We start from the raw sequence: 18591 nt of genomic DNA, 5'->3' as shown, positions 1-18591 counted from the left end.
AGTGTCTAATGCTCCATTACACTTGCTCTAGGTACCAGGTGGCAGACATGACTCTTTTTTAAAAAGTGACTAAAGAGGTGGTAGGAGCTATAAAAGAGTGTGGCTGTCCAGACTGGTTTAATTCTCTATCACTTGAGTCATCCTGAAGTGCTAAAACATCAATGGGGAGAGTATATCAAAGAGGGATGATGCAGAAGAATTGTTTCGTTTTGAGGGTAGGGCACTGATGCCAAAGCATGGGATGACTTCAACTTCCAAAGAAATTGTAGGTGGAAGCAGTGGGACTGGGGGTGGGGAGAAATGAGTTGCAAAACTGTCCAGTGCACATCTCTGCTTATGGTGAGTCTCATCTCAGCCGAGCTAGCTATGGTGAGACTTGGTGTGGGATACATGGGGCAGTTGCTGAATAATAAGATGGGTCACAATCCAATGGCCAAAAAAGCTACTTCCAGAATATGAAAATTTAAAGCGAGTAAAAGAGAATAAGATGAGGACATTCACTTGGGAATATTAAGGTTGCCGTATCCATAGAAGTTACACATCTGCTGCTTTGAGATGTACATCCTCAAAAGCAACTGTAGCTTGATTTCCAGCAAACATACAGGAATCCCTGCCTCATGTTTTCCTTCCCTGCTGGGTCTGCTATTCTAGATGCAGTTAGGAGATTAGAGGTGGCCATTCCTAGCTATACCCATTATTGGCAGTCATACTATTCTCTAAACTACAAGAACAAGTGTAAGTCAGAATCACAGAACTTTAGAGTGGGAAGAACCCTAGAACAGAGTTTCTATCCTTGACACTATTGACATTTCAGAACAGATAATAATTTTTATGAAGGATTGTCCTACATGCTGTTGGGTATTTAGTAGCCTTCCTGACACTGACTCATCAGATGTTAGTAAGGAGCTCCCCCCAAATGTCTCCAGACATTGTCAAATGTCACTGGGGAGAAACAGCTCCTCCAGTTGAAAACCAGAGGAGCACCGGCAGTGCACTCCAGTTGGGTGCACTGCCCTAGAATACTGTACCCAACCCTTCTCACATCTTGTGTACACAGAAAGTGAAAATATTTGTATAGGACAAGGAGTAAACTGGAGGGGACCTGGAAATAGCTATGTAAAGCTCAGTGGGAAAATGCATTTGTATACTTAGAGGAAAAAATAAAAATTAGGAAAATATTAAATACTTAAATGCATATAAATACATTTTAAATAAAATCATTTCAAAATGTTAAATGATAAATTTAAACTTATTTCACTGATTTTTTTTTTACCAACAGATACTATGCTTGAAACACTTAAATGCAATGCTAGTCAAGATATTTTCATGATGATCACTTAAAATCTTAGTGGTCTCTATCAAAAGGAAGCTTAATTTGCACAAGATGATAAAGTTTAAAACCATTGTTTAAATAATTTGAAGATTTGTAACTTTTGATATTAAAGGACATACTAGATTATCCTTTTTTTATATTGACTAGTCAGTGCTTAAATTTCTTATGACAAAGCAAAAGTACTTTAAATCTGTACTTTCATGTATCTTGTGTTTCAAAATAATAAGGAAGGTCTAATTTCTACATTGCAGATGCATTGAAAGAACGGTGGTTCTGTAGCTAACATGGAAACAACCAAAAGGGCTTCTTGTCCATCAGCTGCAGGTGACAGGAGAACCTGATGTTGCATGTAAAGACAGAGATTCTGGGCTAACACTCATCACTGAGTAAATCAGAAGCCCCACCATGTTTCTGCACCCATCTGTCTCCAGCTGGCTGAGTTCCAAGCTCTGGGCATTTGGCAACAAACTCCCTCCTGGTCCTCAGAATTTGTCTAGGATGGTTAGTAATGTGTTCTGAAGCTGGCTGCTGTTATGCCCAGGTTGTAGAGCACCTCCTTTGCTGCCCTCGGGACATCATGGTGGAGCGATGCTTGGCAAAGTAGCTCATCATGCTCACTGTTTTCCCTGGGAACAATGGGGGTGTCTCTCGGCCTCCTGCACTGCTCAGACCACTCCTCAAGGAACCTGTGACAAGACTCCTCTTAGGCAGAGGCACCTGGTTTCAGGGCATTCTGAATATTGGGAGCCTCAATAATTCATGGTATACCTGGAATCTATTTGAGACCCACCACTGTGATATGGCACATAGGGAAGCTCTGCTTGAGAGAACTCTCCCTGGCTCTAGGTGAGTACTCTGTGGCCCAGAGAAGGGTTTGACTCACACAAGGTCAAATGCTAAGTAAATGACAGAGCTGCAACCAGATCCTAATTCCTCTGGTTTCTGGTACCCCAGCCATGTAGATCCTTCACTTCTTGTCTTTAGTCTTTATGTTTTTATCCCCCTGTATTCTTCCTGCCACTGGTTCATTTCACCACAAAGCCTTCATGTGCCTAGACTGCTAGTCAAAGATAGTGGCATGCACAGCACATACCAGGGAGGGCAGTGTTTCTTAAGTTTTGATGTGCATAAAAATAGGAGTTTAAAATAGGTGTATTTTACTGTGATGTCTTTGGGAAGACAGTTGAAGCAGAAAGAAAGAAGAATAGAAATTTACAGTAGGAAGCATGAAGCAGTATTTTCATTATACTCCACCTAATTTCTTTGGCTGAGTCCTATACTCAACATTAGATCTGAGTGACCTGGGAGGAGACATAATGACCCAAAGGCTACAACTATGTAATCACTCAAAATAACAAATTATTTTATCCAATAAAAAGTTGAAATGATTTTAAATGCTTGAAGGGGTATGCAGTGATTTCTAAATTCTAGTGTGCAAGTAATTCTAAATCAGCTGGTTTGAACTGAAGCCCAGACATGGATTTGCATTTTAACAAGCACTCTGGGCTTATCTAATGGAGAAATGCTGAAATAGGAGTAAGATCTTATAGTTTGATTGTACTATATAATGGAGACATTGCAAAATGCTGAGAGGAAAATGAAATTTTTAATTAAATTCTAATTTCTTTAGGGTAATTCCTGTTTAAAAGATTCATGTTGTAAATTATTTACTAAAGATAAAAAACTCCCTCTCTACTTCTCTGTTTTCCTTCTCTACTTTAATCTATGTAAAGCTAAGGGAATGGCTTTTCAGTGTTAAACCTCAAATAAATGCAAGCCACTTTTAACAAATTTTTCAATTATAGTTGATGTAAATGTTGTAGACTAATGGATAAAGAAGTTGTGGTACATATATACAATGGAATATTACTCAGCTGTAAAAAGAATAAAATCTTGCCATTTGTGACAAAATAGATGGACCTAGAGGGCATTATGCTAAGTGAAATGTCACAGAACAGGGCCAAAAGGAGTACGATATACTGTTACCGACAGGACCCCCACTAGGTTCACTTGTCCGCTGCTGAAGGGAAGATGTCTCTCAATGCCAAAGATTTGTAAAAAGGAAAGGAAATGTTTATTGAAAGCTATACAGACTTCAAGTCTATACAGACTTACAGTAGTGACCTAATGTCTTCATAAAATATTAAAGTCCTTTAAGATACCCACAGACACACACAGTGCTTTCTTCCCCTCCTGCCCTAATCTGGGGTACCATATCTCAGGAAAAGAAGTAGAAGTTTGTGATTCAGGCTCCCCACACCATCAGCTGTGTTGTTGGCCAGGATCTCCAGCTAACCCAAAGCCATGTGGCACCTTCTCCTGGCCCATCAACAAGAGTCTTTTCACCCCTTTTCCTCCAGGTAAGGTCTCTCCTGCTTCCTAAGCCATGTGGCCAAGGGGTGCACCCCAAAGTTGCAGGGGTCCCCACTCTGCCAAAGCCATGTGGTTCTCTCTCTACTGCCACAGCCGTGTAGTCTTCTCCCCATGGCTGTCGAGTCTGGGTTTAAATTCCTGCACCAACCTTCCTCTGTACCCCCATTTCTGACTCTTCCTATAATCAGTTATACCTGCCAGCATTCCTGTATTATTCCAAGTTCACTGGGCTGCCATAGTGAGTCTGGGCAGGAGTAGCCCCATGTCATGGAGCCAATCTTGTCCAAACTCTCATGTAGTTGCCCCCCAGTTACATCTTGAGTATGAGATTCAGTCTGAGATGAGAGGACCATGACATAGCAGCAGCCTCACTACAGGATGGTCCTCTCAGCCATAACAGATAGATATCAGCCTGTTGGAATTTTAAGGCTCCTGCACAGAGTAGGCCCTAGTACCAGTCTTTCTGCCTCACAACTTAGAAAGTGAGGAAAGAGTGCCTTTCATGCAATACCCAACTATGAGATATACCTCTTATATGGCATGGCAGAACAAAATCAGACGGCAAGTGAGTAGGCCTCATCCTAGTTCTAGATGGCTGTGTGACCTTGGGGAAGTCACTGGACTTCTTTGAATCCTGGCTTCGGCACCTTTAAAACAAATGCAGAGATTATCAAACAATCTCTAAGTCAGGTGTTCTCAAAATCTGAAAAGGTATTAAGAATCACCAGGGGAGTTAGTTAAAATGCATACCTTGTAAAAGTCCTGGTCCCAGCAATTCTGATTAAGTTGAAATAGGGCACAAGAACCTGAATTTTTAACAGACACCTTAACTGATCCTGCTGGAGGTCATCTGTAGATATCATTTGCAGAAATACTGCAAGGCTGAGGGCCTCTCCAGCTCACGCTGTGTATATCAGACTGTCCACCTCTCTCTGTACCTAACCAGTCACTAAATGCTGTTGATTCTTCAGGCAAAATATTTGCCTTATCCATCCCTTCCCTCCAATCTCACAGCAATACCAATTTTATGTCAGGCTGGTGGCAACGACTTCTGATTTGAATTCCTGCCTCCATTATTCGATCCTCGTGCTTCCCTGTTATACCTAGATCTGGCCAGAAAAACTTCAGCCATTGTTAATATAAGGAGAACAGCTTGCATGACATCAGTGTAACCTGGCAGACAAGGAGAGTAGACTGGAATGCACATGCATGAAAAATGATGACTTAACTGTACTAGGTAGTGGGGGCAGTAGACGCCGTTGAGTGAGCATGAGTACTGTGTGGCCATTGCATTCAAAATGACTGAGCGAGAAGAGCAACAATCTACATCGAATTTTGCATTAAGCTTGAACATTCCTCCCCGCGAACTACTCAGATGATTCCGAAGGCTTTCAGGGGTGATGCAACGAGTGAAGCACAAATGAAAGTGTGGCTCTTGCACGAAAGCTTCAAGTATGGTCGAGAAGCTGTTTAAACATTCTGGAAGGCCTACAACAAGCAGAGCACCTGAGAACATTGAACTTATGCGGGCTGCAATCGACAAAGATCATCGACTGGCAGTACAAGAACTAGAAGCTGGGGATTCCAAAACCTACTGTGTACAAGATCTGGGGATTCCAAAACCTACGGTGTACAAGATTTTTGACACAGGATCTTGGCATGAAACATGTCCTGGCAAAACTTGTTCCACAGCTTCTGCTACCAGAGCAGAGGAAACATTGTGCTGCAGTTGCTGGTGACTTGATTCAAACTGCTACCAATGAGCTCACTTTAGCAACCTGTGACTTCTGGCTTTTCCTGAAGCTAAAATCATCTTTGAAAGGGAAGAGATTTCAGGAAATCCAAACTTCTTAATCTAGCAACTGTCTTCAAAACTTTATCATCTACATGTCCTCCATAAGAAATTTTTGCACAAAGAGAATTTGACTGCTTGAGGTCTCCTGAATGAGCGTCATGCATTCTAGCCACCAGCCTCTTTGATCATATCTCATTTTCTTCCTGACATTCTCTCCTTGACACCTCTGTACCCACTGTCTAAATTCGATTCATTTTTTGAAGCCCAGCTTTAAAGTTTACCCCTTTTACGGTGTCCTTTCTGACCAAGCCTCTTGACCATGCGTGAGCTCTCTCTTCTTTATTCGTAAAACTCTAGTCCAGCACTACGAAAGATCATTCTAACTTTTTTGCCAATACTACATGTTTTTCTCAGTACCCTCACTCTCCTTGAGCACAGTGGTATCTCTTAGTGGTAATGTATTTCTGTAACCTCCACAAGGCTTTGCATGCCATTCAGGGCAGGTTGACTGCACAGTCTTTTCTCACAGAAGGACTTTATTGGCTAAACAACAAAACTAGTAGGTACTTGAATGATCTAATTAACTTCTGACATTTTTTTTTCTGTTTGAAAAATAGAAGAACCAAAACAGGATACTCCACAATCCAGGATGTTACAAGAACCCATTTTTGAAGATGAATAATTGTTGACTAGGAAGCCAAATGCACAGGTGCACATGCCTGCTTAGGTTAAGAATGTTTCTTTTAAGTAATAACACAAGCATTTGTTCCTCTGTGAAGGATTTCCTGACAGCCTCTGACATACTTGTTGTTAATGATAACACTGATTGAACACTATACAAAATCAGGTGCTCCTAAGTACTTTATATACAGTATTTAATGCAATTTTCACAACCATCCTATCTATTAGTCATTACTAACTTTATTTTAGAGATGTGGAAATTGAGGCTTAAGAGGATAAATAATTTAGCAAAAATCACCAGCTGGTGCCAGAGCCGGAATTTGCACCTAGGTCAGTCTGATCCCAAAGCTTAGGCATTTAATCATTACATTATCCTGCTAACCTAACTTCTTGCTAAGAGAACATCACCTGGCCTTCCAGTTGTTGCTTGCAGGCTAGTCATCTGGGGAGACTGTAAGTTCTTTGGAATCGAGTTGTCTTTAATATGTGGCACAGCCCAGCTGGTGTAGCTCAGCGGATTGAGCACAAGCCTGCAAACCAGAAGGTCGCTGGTTTGATTCCCAGTCAGGGCCCATGCCTGGGTTGCAGGCTGCGTCCCCTGGTAGTGGGGCACACAGAAGGCGGCCACATGTTGATGTTTCTTTTCCTCTCTCTCCCTTCCCCTTTCTCTAAAAATAGATAAATAAAATCTTTAAAAAATAGATAAAAAATATGTGGCACATAATATGTGCTCATTGAAAGCAGAAAGTGGAATGAATGCAGACTGGAAGGAAGATAAGAATGAGACACAGGCTACAATATGTCTCAGCTCAGAAATTATGACAAGTGCTAATAAGCAGCATCAATAATGTGAGAAGCAGAGGAGAGAGGGAGTTCCTTCAATTGCCATCAGGAAAGGTCTTGGAGGTTGCCTTTGAAATATCAATGCCCCCTTACCTGAGGGTCCCTTCCTCAATACCCTTGATGTACGAAAGCTTCTAATCAATGACCAACATGGTATATACAGAAAAAGGCCCTAAATTGCTTAATAATTCACAATACCATATATGACCCGGAAAAGCAAGAGCAAACCCCAGAGTGGTAATGAACTTGTCCTGCTCCAGGAAAAATAAGGCCAGTATGGCTAGAGTGCAGTGAATAAAGGGTAAAGTGCTTGGAGATCAGTTCAGAGGGATAGTCAGGGACATGTTATATATAGCTTTGAAGCCATTCCCTGATGGGAAACATAGGTTTTATTCAATACAAAGGTAGTATTGGAGCATTTTGAGCAAAGGAGTGCCATGATTTGACTTGGTTTCAACTATATTGTGGTGGAGGCTGTGTAAACATTAGCCTAGAAGTGGGGCAAGGTTTGAAAAACAGAGGTCGTATGGGCTATTTTAGTAGTAGAACAGGAGAAAGAGAGTTTGGACTTGGGCAATTATAATGGAGGACAAAAACAGTATGTGGATTTTGGGGTCTACTTTGAAGATGGAGCAGATAGGTTTCCAATATATTTAATGGCAGTGGAGAAGGAAAACTGACTTCAGTAACTGGGTAAATAAAGATGCCACTTCCTGAGGCACAGAAGACTTAGGAAGGATAAGCTTTGGAGGAACAACCCAGCCTTCATTACACTTTTGGGTATGGGCACTTTGAAGGCATCTGAGTGGAGATGTTCAAAGGCATAGGATATGTGAGGTGGGAGTTCAGGAGAGAGGTCAGGACAAGATGTACAAACTTGGAAAATAAGAGTACACTGATGATTCAAATCTTGAGTCTAGATGGGATCATCTTTGAACTCAATAAATACTTGCTAAATGCTGAGAGAATGTTTAGGGATAGAGTTTGGGTCAAAACATGGGTCTGACTCAAAACCTTAAGGCACATAACTTGCACTGGTATGAGTTTGGGCAATGTCCTTTCTGAACTTCAGGAGAGGAAGAGAAAACAATTTTATTGAAGGGAGGGAGGCAGAAAGGAGGGGAGAGAGAGAGAGCAATAGAGGATAGAGCTGCTCAGAAAAAACTAAGTAGAAAGAGGAGTGCCAGATGGAACAAAAAACATAAAAGAGAGAGGCCAGGGGATGGACAAGAAGAGGACAAGAGCCTACTATTCCTGGCTGAGATTCTAATCTTCGCTTCTTGAGGACTCACAAGCACACACGTACTCACTTTTGTCATTTGTTTACTAGCAATCGCCCTCTGCCCACTGAGTGCTTTTTTTGGTTTTGCTGATCAAATTTTCTACAATGACTCATGGAACTTACTTTACAAGACCTCTTGAGAGCAATTCATTTTTATTTGGTATCAGGAATAGCTATCTTTTCTTAAGAATTTTTTTTTAAATCCTGAGAAATCTAGGAATCCAATAACTAAGTAAGCTTCTTTCGTGTTCTATGCTAGGAAGCTTAGAGCCTTGTGAGTGGCATTTTTTCATAAGCCTCATTCCAACTTCACTCTATGCCCCAGTCATGCTTGTCTTTTTAAATTTATATATGCTTCTTGTTTAAATTTCTTTCCTGTCTTTAAATATCCCTGACAGCTCTATCAACTGCTATATGAAGCACAGCAGGAAATAACAAACAATGCAATGTCTGAAAGACATTCTTCTGAAAGAACCTCTGAAAAAACCTTCATTTCCAATCTTTTGTCTTATTATCTTTATAAAATCACTTGTCAGACATGTACCCCAACTTCTGGTAGAGCAATTTGTCACTCAGGTCTACCAAGGGCCTGTGTCTCAAGTTTATGTTCTGTCTTCCTGTTTCTAGGGGATGGAGCAAATGAGCTCAGTTCTCCTTCCTTCGGTTAGTCTACAAATGAGGGATAGTATTAGCTTAACTATTTACGCCAGGCATAAAAGGATCCAAATGGTACTGGCACACTTACCATCACCTCTTCAGTAAAATCTAGGCTAGTTCAACTCCATCTGGGAAAGAAAGCCAATGAAGTTATTTGATTGCCTTGGCTTGTAGCAGAGGTCCCAGCTTGACAGTCTGTGTTGTGTTTGCTCTATAACACTGTTCCAAGCACATATGGAGGACGGGGTTTGGTGCTTCCCAGAGTGTATCCACATGACAAATTTTCATCTGAGCTAAAGTCAACTCATATTGGGAATGGAGAGGTCAACACGCTCTAGAAACAAGGTTGTGTTATGGAGTCTTTGGCACTGGTCGTGACAGAAGACACCACCGCTACAAACTTGAATGGAAAAGGGGAAAAGAATAGCCAAGGGAACTGTATTAAATGAGCCACTTCCTGAAGGTTCCCAGAATGAGCAAGGGAGGAGCATGAGGGGGCTGGAATTACTGCAGCACCAGGTAGGGGAAGAGGCAGAGAAATACTGTTTTAATACTGAGTTATTAAGATCCAAGCTGGTTTGGTCTAGTGAAATTCTAGTTAGAGGTGATTTTTTGAAAGGGTTGAACTATTATCGGCATAGAGAATGCTTTTTAAAATCTCCTTTGGTTAGCTTCCAGGAACACAATTTCCCTGTGCAGAAGAAACTCTTGTGAAATCACTCACTGTTGGGAATGACTAAGGTATATACTGGAGAAGGGAGATGTACTTCCAGTCATTGATCAGTCATTTGTGAACATTTATTAAGAACTGATTACTGTGCTTTGGGCAGATCTACTTATAGAAAAAAAAGTGGTTGTCATAGAAATTGCAGGTAGCTACAGCCTCTCTAGACCCTAATGAAAACTAAAAATCCTCTGACCAAATTATTATCTCTAATCAAAAGCCTAGGAACTTCAAGACTGTTCTATTACTATACTTTTGGTTTTGTGCAGAATTCTCTCATTCTAGTTTTGAAATGTGCTGTGAAATTAGAGCGATTCTGATAGAGAAAAAGATAATGATCCAAGCGAAGATAATAAACATTTCAAGGTCTGTGCTTTCTTTTTAGGGTGTGCAAATCCACCCTTGTCTTTGTTTGCTCTAGTCTGGCTTACACAGCAGAGTGAACAAGGGGGTAAGAGGAGAGGACATATGATATGTAAGATGGGTGAGTTGATCATACATTACTTCCTCTGTTTGGTTCACACTAATGATTTAAATAGGCCCGAATCCCAAAGATCAATGGCACAGATGAAGGACAACGAGCTTGCCTTTCACTTACAGCACCTGCCCTCTCGAATTCCAGCTCTACTACTTGGAGATTCATGGACATAAGGCAAATCTCTGACATCCTTAGAGCCTCAGATACCTCCTTAGTTAAATGGGAATATCAGTTATTAGACCACAGAGTTATGTGAAGAGAAAGTGAGAAGCTGCATATTAAATATATTTTTCCTTTCAAGTATTAAGAATTAATGGTACTTTTATTAACTTGTATGGAAAGAGGTTAGTATTCAGTTCAAGGGCTATGTTGCACTTACACAGCTTTGTGTGCTCAGATTCTGGCATAGTGCCTTGTATACTGTAGGAATGTAGTAAGTGTTTGTTGTTGAAGAAATGAGAACAGGTTGTAATTGCTTTGCCTGGAATCTTTTTGATGTTTAACTCCAAGAATCAGAAGGAAAGTCTGGAGATCCTGTGGTCTAAGCCTTTGCCTCTGGCCATGCAGGAGAAGCAGTTGCTATGGAGTGAAAGCTGTTGGAAGATTGTGAGCATCTGTAGTTCTTACTGCTAATCAATAGGAGCCTGGGATAAAAGCTCCGACAGGACCCAAAATACAGCAGATTTGGCCTGCATTTACATAAAGCAGGCTGATTTCTGCATAGAAATGAACCATAAGGTCTATCTCCTCTAAAATAATTCCACCATCCTTATCTCCTTGTTGGTTTATGGGACAATGTGTCTAGAAAACTTCTATTGAACATGCAAATATGTTCTCAGAGAATGGTGGTTTATAGAGTAATTAATAAGTCTTTGAACCAGCAGAGTTGGGACCATTGAACAGTAAGCATTTTAAGCAGGGAAGAAGGGATTGGGGGTAGAGTGGACTCAGGGTTATTTTTCCAGAGCACTAATAAGCTGACATGCCTCAGTGGGTTCCAGACAAGCTGAGGAAAACACAAAAGCACTGGGGAGAAAGAACTGGAACTGTGGAGTGAGCACCTAAGGCAGATGGGGCAAACTCTTAAAATTGGTCTTAGGGCCAACTTTTATGGTAATTAAATATTTCAAAGCACAGTTACCTTAGTTTTTTCACCTAACTCTCCTAACAACTGTGTAAATTGTGATCATCACTCCACAGCTTCAAGTGAGCAAACTGAAGCCCAGATCAGTCAAGTGCTCAATTTAACATCATTGAAATATTATGTAGCAAAAGTGGTACTACAGTTTACTTTTTTTGACTCCTAATTGAGTACTCTTTTTATAAAGTTCTTCTGCGTCTCTGACTTGGACATCTTTCAACAAAATAATGATGATAAAATAAAGTTAATACTAGCAGCCCTCTTTTATGATGCTATTACTGTGTAGCAGGCATTGTATAAATAACTAAGAAACATTTTTATTATTTGTAAATTATCCCATGCATTTTACAAAGGTGGGAAGTGGGTCATGGCGGAGGTCAATAATGTGCCCACCCTCTTTCAGCTGGTAAGAGATGGAGCATGAACTCAAATCCAGGTCTGTCTGCTGTTGAAATCTGGGAGGGCTGCGAACTCATGCACTAAAGGACCTCTGTGTTGGAAGGATCTTAAAGGTATTTGGGTATAAATCATTCATCTAACTCTCTCTCCAATGTCCTCCTAAGTGGTTCTCTATGTGTTAGGCCTAGAGAAATCAATCTCCTTATTTCCCTGGGCTGCCTGTTCCATTTTATAAGAGTTCTCATTGTTATGTCACCAGAAAGAGAGATTTGTGTTTTTTTTCAGCAGCAAATATAAGAACATTTTCACAGAAATGCTCTTTAATAGTCCCACTGAGGCTGATCTAAGCCTGTCAAGGTCTGAGAGTTGGCTACTGCCCTTTTAGAGAAAAGGACCATGGGTTTGCATAAGAGAGGATGTGTTGTAGCTCTCAGAGTTCTTGGAGAAGGAGATTGCAAAAAGTGGGGGATGGGAGGGGAGGGAGGCAGGGTGAATAAAATGGTGGCACGGTGTGCGATTCTTCATGTGTCTCCACTTTAACCACCACTCACTAAAACAAAAATTAAAAAATGAAAAATACTTCTGCAAAGTTTATAAAACCCTGAAACATTTGTTTGCATTCTTATAGAAACCTTTGAAAGGGTTGGCCTGGGGATATTCCCCAAGGAATAGAGACAGTGCTTGTATTCTGGGGAGCTGCCCATACAGTTTTCCCAGAGAACTGGCAAAGGGCTTTGAGAGTAAGGCTCACCTAGACAGTGGAATAGGAGGTTGTGGTAGCTCTAATTAGATCTCATAATTTTAGGGAGACTTCAGTTGGAGCTTGAGTTACAGTTAGAAGACAGTCTCCAGATCGTGGCACTCATTTTTTTTTCTTTTAGCTGGATTGTTCCAAGTAGAGAATAGAAAAGTTAGTCCAGCACACTCTTGACATGAAATGACATACTTTCTGAGACTTTCTCAAGTCTTCAACTTCAGGAATATTACCATAGCTCATGACCTCCTATACATTAATCTATAAGATGAGGGTGATAATTTCTCCTCCAACAGGGCTGTTTGTGAGGATTAAGAGGAATTATGTACTAAGAGGAGATAAAACTCCGTAGAAAATCTGATGTCAGGCAGTCAGCTAAGCTCACTCATTTGCTTAATGACTTGCTTTTCATAGTGTAATCCAAAGTCGTGCCTTAGCAAAATTAAAAAATGGTAGCATTACATGGCCTTTGGAAGGTATCTTGAAAATAGCTGAAATATCAAATATAGAAATTTCAAGTGCTTATGACAAACAATGTATTCAAAAATTTTTTCCCTATTCTCTGGGTTTGAAACCCTAGGGTCTTTGCATGTCAACCATCAGTTTCACAATTAAAAAGATGACTATTTCAGAATAATAGTGCCATCTTTTTCTTCCGGCTTTTGCTTCAAGCTCATGATGATCTCATCTCATTTCTGAGGCCCAGGTCTCCTTCTTATCAATTAAGATCCAGAGGCAGATGGTAACTATTGATTAGATCCCCACTCCTTGCCTCTTATGTCATCGGCAGAGCTAGAAAGGAGATGTCATTTAACTGTGGCTGGAGTCATGTTGAGGGTGGAGGAAAGAACTGGGATCAGAGATCAAAGCTTGGCTGGAAGCCAGGTTTGTTAGCTAAGATCATCTTGTTTTTGTTTCCTGGGGCATTTGTAAGAGGTGAGAACTCTCTTTGTTTCATTAGAGAACATGAATCTAAACAGTTGAGAGAATGAGTGAGGTCAGTATCAAATGGTTTTGGGAATGATAGGGCGATCACAAACACATTGTGAGCATCCATGGGCGAGACGGAACGTGGAGTCTGCACGTTTATACCGTCTACGTGAGTCCCTGAGCTCCCTGCATGGCATGATTGACTCTCTTTGGAAAGTGACCAGCTCAGGTCCCCCAGCTCTCTGAAGATAAGACAGGGGAAGTGATGACAAGAAGGGAGAGGCTGAGAAATTGCATCCTCGGAGTGATCTGCGGGGATTAGCAGAATGGCTTGGGAATGTTGTTTCTTGCAGGAAAGACATGGCATTATCTCAGAACCATCTGGTGGCAGCAGGAATCAGAAGGGGGGAGAAGGCTCTGTGAGGTGGTCACGTAGCCTTGTCTTACTGTTTGTAACACTCACAATCAACCTGTTTCCTGACAGAACTAGGTCAGCTAATGGCCTAGCCTAAGGAAATAATGGAGCTTCAAGAAATGAAATGGTCTTCAGAGGCTGTAGGGTTCCTATTAAGAAAACCAACACCCTTTCTGAAGCTTCTTATAAATGTCACCAGAGTCAGGGAGAGTGGAAGGAGCCCTTGATTTGTTTTTTAAAGAGAGAGAGGAGAGGTGGACCCTTGTTGTCTCACTTGTTTATGCATTAATTGGTTGCTTCCTATATGATTCCACAACAGGAGATCAAGCCTGCAACCTAACCCACTGAGCTACCCTGTCAAGGCCATGCCCTTGAACTTTCTGCGTAAGATTGATAACTCTCTAGGAACCTCCATGTATGATAGCATTTGTGGTACCCCAGGTTTCAATCTGTCCTACATATGACTTTTGTTTAGCCTGCACTGATGATTACAGAACAGTTGGGCTCATTTGCAACTTTAAAATATGATGTTATTTCTCACATAAAATGCAGCTTTCTGCTTACTGGTTAAAAATGGGAAATGTGGCAACTCTGGGTCCATGTCTTCACATATAACTACATTTGGCTGGAATTGAGTAGGCAATGCCCTCAGACATCAGGGAGTACCTCTCCACTCCACATCTTTGTTGCCCTTCCACTTCACTCAAAGTCCCCCGTAGGCATTTGTATTTGTGACTCCTCCTTAGAATGTAACATTGTTCAAGGCAAGAAATGTGAGCATGTGTCCCAAGAGGAGCTTTGTCCCCAGCACATGTCTGCACAATGCTGGGCAGTGCATAGGTATTTAATAAATATGCTTTTAATAATAGACAGTGAATGGATACAGCTCCATGGAAGCAAAGTAGGTCTGCATTTAAATCCAGGCTGTGTGATCTTGGGTAAGTGATTGAAATTTCTCAGCCTGGTTTCCTCATGTATAAATTAGAAAAATACTGACCTTATTGGGCAGTCTGAGAGAATGAACACAAAATACTTAGCATGGTGCCAGCACATAGTGAGCACCCAATAAAATTTGCTCAATGGCTGAAACAAAGTTTAGTCAGAGGGTTATGATCCATGGGCCTCTGTGATGAATAAAGTAGAACATTATTTCATTAAGCAAGCCTGGAAGTTGGGATGAGCCAGAAAGGAATAACAAATGGTGACCAAAACTGTGTTTCTCGTGGAGATAAAGGCTTGCCAGGCACGGAAGATTACTTGTCTCTGTTTCATTGTTGACAGTCAGGGCAACAGGATGATATATTTGTAGGAATTTAGAGAGAAAGCTCTGGGTGGGGTTGAAGGTTAGGTTATAAGTACAGGTTTTGGAGATAAACAGATGTGTAATATATGCCTGGCACTTTTCTAGGCTACTAAATACATGAGAGACCTCAGTTTCCTCTGTTAGAAAATGAAAATTATAGTATACACTCTATGGGGTTTGATTTGATTAGTTAATATACGAATCAATATAACATGTTTAACACACAGTCTAGCAGAGAGGAGATCCTCAACAAATGATGGATCTACTTACTGGTTTGAGAGGGCATACACTGCTTTGAGGTTTACAGTCCTGAGTGCTGTTCTTTATTCCATCACTTTACCATGTGACCCTGGGCCATTCACCTTGCTTCTCTAGGATGATATTTGCTGTGATGTAAACATCAGCTTTAGTAGGGGATGCTGTGCAGTGCCTCCCTTCAGAACAAAAACATTCAGAACCCCCAGTGGCTGGCCATGTTGGCCACCGATGGCCCATGGCTGAGCTTCTCTTGGCGAATTGCTCTCCTCAAAAGATAACTGATTTGTGACAAACACATCCTCCCTGGGGGTAGGTTGGTACAGGGGAACAAAGTGCAAAGAGGCTAGTTTGGGGGCACATCTGAAGGGCCTTCTCAGCTTCAGAACTCTCCCATGGGATCAGCTGTATCCTCAGTTTTATCGTAATTCAACTTGCCCCTCTGCCCAGTCCCATTTCCCTCACTCCCTTATAGAGTGTCCAGAGAGCACTCTCCAAGAAACATCTGCGTACAAGTCTCCCTGGAATCTGTTTCCAGGGAACTTCACCAATGGCAGTTTAGATGGTTTCAGCTTCAGTCTTTTTGATCTCAAAAGTTTGGGGTTTGCTTTATTTGGGTTAGATTACAAGAAATTGGCGTGTATTACAGAGATAAATCAAGGTTCTCCTCCCACAAAATTCCTGAAATAGATTCGTGATCTATTTTAATAAATCTTAAAATAATATGGGATTCAAACAGATATTTTCTGGAAGGACATGAGGATCCAACTAAGTGACACATCTCATCTCGTGCAGCTGTGTCTTCTGGAACTTGAGGCACGTGTAGTACAGCTTTATTAAACATGTCTTTCAAAGGCTCACGTAGAAACATGGAAAGAATATCCTGCCTCATGCCTGGGGAGTTAAGGCTCTTCCTCAAAATGCTACATGCAGGTTCTGCTGAGATTGTAACTTCTTGCCAGCAGGAAGAACAGACTCCGATGGATGCTGCTCTCATTCCAGAAAGAGGAAACTGTGAAAATCAGCTGGGATGAGGAGGGCCATTCCAGTGGCAACACCTCTTGCTGGCAGGTTCTCCCTAACATTGGACATTTCTGTGCTGGAAATGGTCTGGGAAGCCCGTTTATTCCTGCAGAGAAGTAAGGATCTTGACCAAAGCAGGATGACCCCCAGATGTGGCTTCACTACTCTAAAGTTGACTGCGTGCCTGGCCCCTCCGAGAACTGTGTGAGCAAAGGAACCACAGCTGCAGCTGGTGTTTGCACACTCTGTCTCTGGGGACCTGATGCTCAAAGTCATATGAGTCTTTGTTTGGTTCAGAAGCAAAGGTGCAGAGCTAGGAAGTTAATTTCATACTTCACGAAGACTTGCAGGAGAAGGAAAGCACCCCAGTCGTAGGAGGTCAAGGTGTGAGGATGGTTTTGAGGTCTGAGCAAATGAGGGGAAGAGAAGGAGGCTCTGCTTGCAAGACTGGGTACCGAGCTCCTGCCAGAGGTTCCTGAGGCATCAAAAGGAGTCAAGAATGTGTCTTAGAGTGAAAAACAAAACAAAATTGATTTGAATGTGTATTTCCCCTTCTGGAAAACAAGGAATGATAGTAAGAATCCTGGCTTCCCAGGTTGCTGTGAAGTCTAAGTGAAGGCACAGATCTAGAGCAGTTAGTTCAGGCCCTGGACCTCTGCATGCATCTCCTGAGCATTGCTGTGTTTATCCTCATTATCCAAGGTGGTTGGAGTTGAGAGGTGCAGACTGCAGGAGGCTGGGCACTAGGTGCTTTCAGGTCAAGTGTCCACCAGGAGTGGGTTCAAGATATCCTATAACACATAGTGACTAGTGCCTGGAATTATTATTGCATTCTAACTGGGTCACCCTCCTGCATTCAAAATCTAATCACCATCATCAATAAAAATGGATTTTCTTTCTTTTCTAGTGTTCCAAACTAGCTTCTGCTTATCCCTTGTTTCCTGTGGACATCTAGTTTAAATTGGCAGAAGAAATTAATGGAGTCGTTTTTCTCCATTATTGCTGCTGTTACAGCCAGCTTTGATTTTTTGAGTGCCTACTACGTGTCATCTCACTTAATCCCAATGCTCTCTAGTGAGTGTGGCAATTTCATCACATGGAATGAAAGTCTCATGGAAAAGGGGTGCTGGAAGAGAAGAAAAATGATATAGAAGTAATGTGGTAGCAAATAAAACTTGTTCATGAGCTCCCGTGGGACACAAACTGGGAACTCATAGTCCTCAGGGTGCAATTTTGGGGACTTAGAATTTCTTCATTAGCAAGCAGAGGCAAAAGCAAGCCACAGTATAAGTTAGAGAGTCCTTCTGAACTATCTCCTTGTCAAAGGTTTTGTGTTTTCTATAAAACACCTTCAATATCCTTCTGCAAATCTCTGGGCTAGTATTTTCCTATGCTAAGAAAAACAAACTTCAACTCCCACTGCTTAAATCTATCCTTGACATGGGAACTCACTTCTTTAATTTAACCTTTCAGCCCAGGTATGGGGCTGTGAGGGGGAGAAAATCTGCCCCTTGGGGCAGTTTTAGGATTACTGAGAAAAATTTAGCATTGCCTGTGAGAATCCAGAAGGACCTCTTTGTGAGTATTTCTCAGAAGCTTCCTTGGGGAGTTCCCTAATCAGAGCCAGAACACAATACTAATGCATTCCAATTCTGGGGAACAAGCCAGGACCTTCCCAGATTTCTCTAGCTCCGGAGAAGGCCTTGAACACACGACTTGTCTGCCTGCCTGTCTGACTGCCTTTCTAAACCTTTTCTCCCTCCCATTTTTTGCCTTCACACACACACACACACACACACACACACACACACGCACACACACACACACACACACTTTTGATGGCTGTCTTACCAATGTCTATGTAAGCTTGGGCAAGTTAACCTCTCAGAGCCTCCATTTCCCTCTCTAAAATACATGAAGTGACTTCTAGTGCCCCTCACAGACCTAAAATCAAATTTAACACTAGTACCCCTGATTGTACATAATAGGTTGGGCATTAGAGTCATTCAGGGCTAGAATCTAATTTGTCACTTTATGGCTTTGGGCTGGGAGGGCACACTCACCTCAAGCACTTTTTCTAACATGTAGGTAAAATTGGCCTCATAAGGTGAGAGGACTGGGTGATATGATTGTACTGAGAACACTTTTTTTGGTGTCTGATTCTGCCCTAAGGTCTTTCCATGTGGTGACTCATTTAATATGCAC

The sequence above is a fragment of the Artibeus jamaicensis genome, unplaced genomic scaffold, assembly GCF_021234435.1.
Source record: "Artibeus jamaicensis isolate MK-2021 breed Jamaican fruit bat unplaced genomic scaffold, CSHL_Jam_final scaffold_1019, whole genome shotgun sequence".
NCBI lineage: Eukaryota > Metazoa > Chordata > Mammalia > Chiroptera > Phyllostomidae > Artibeus > Artibeus jamaicensis.
Note: the sequence above shows the minus strand (reverse complement) of the source record.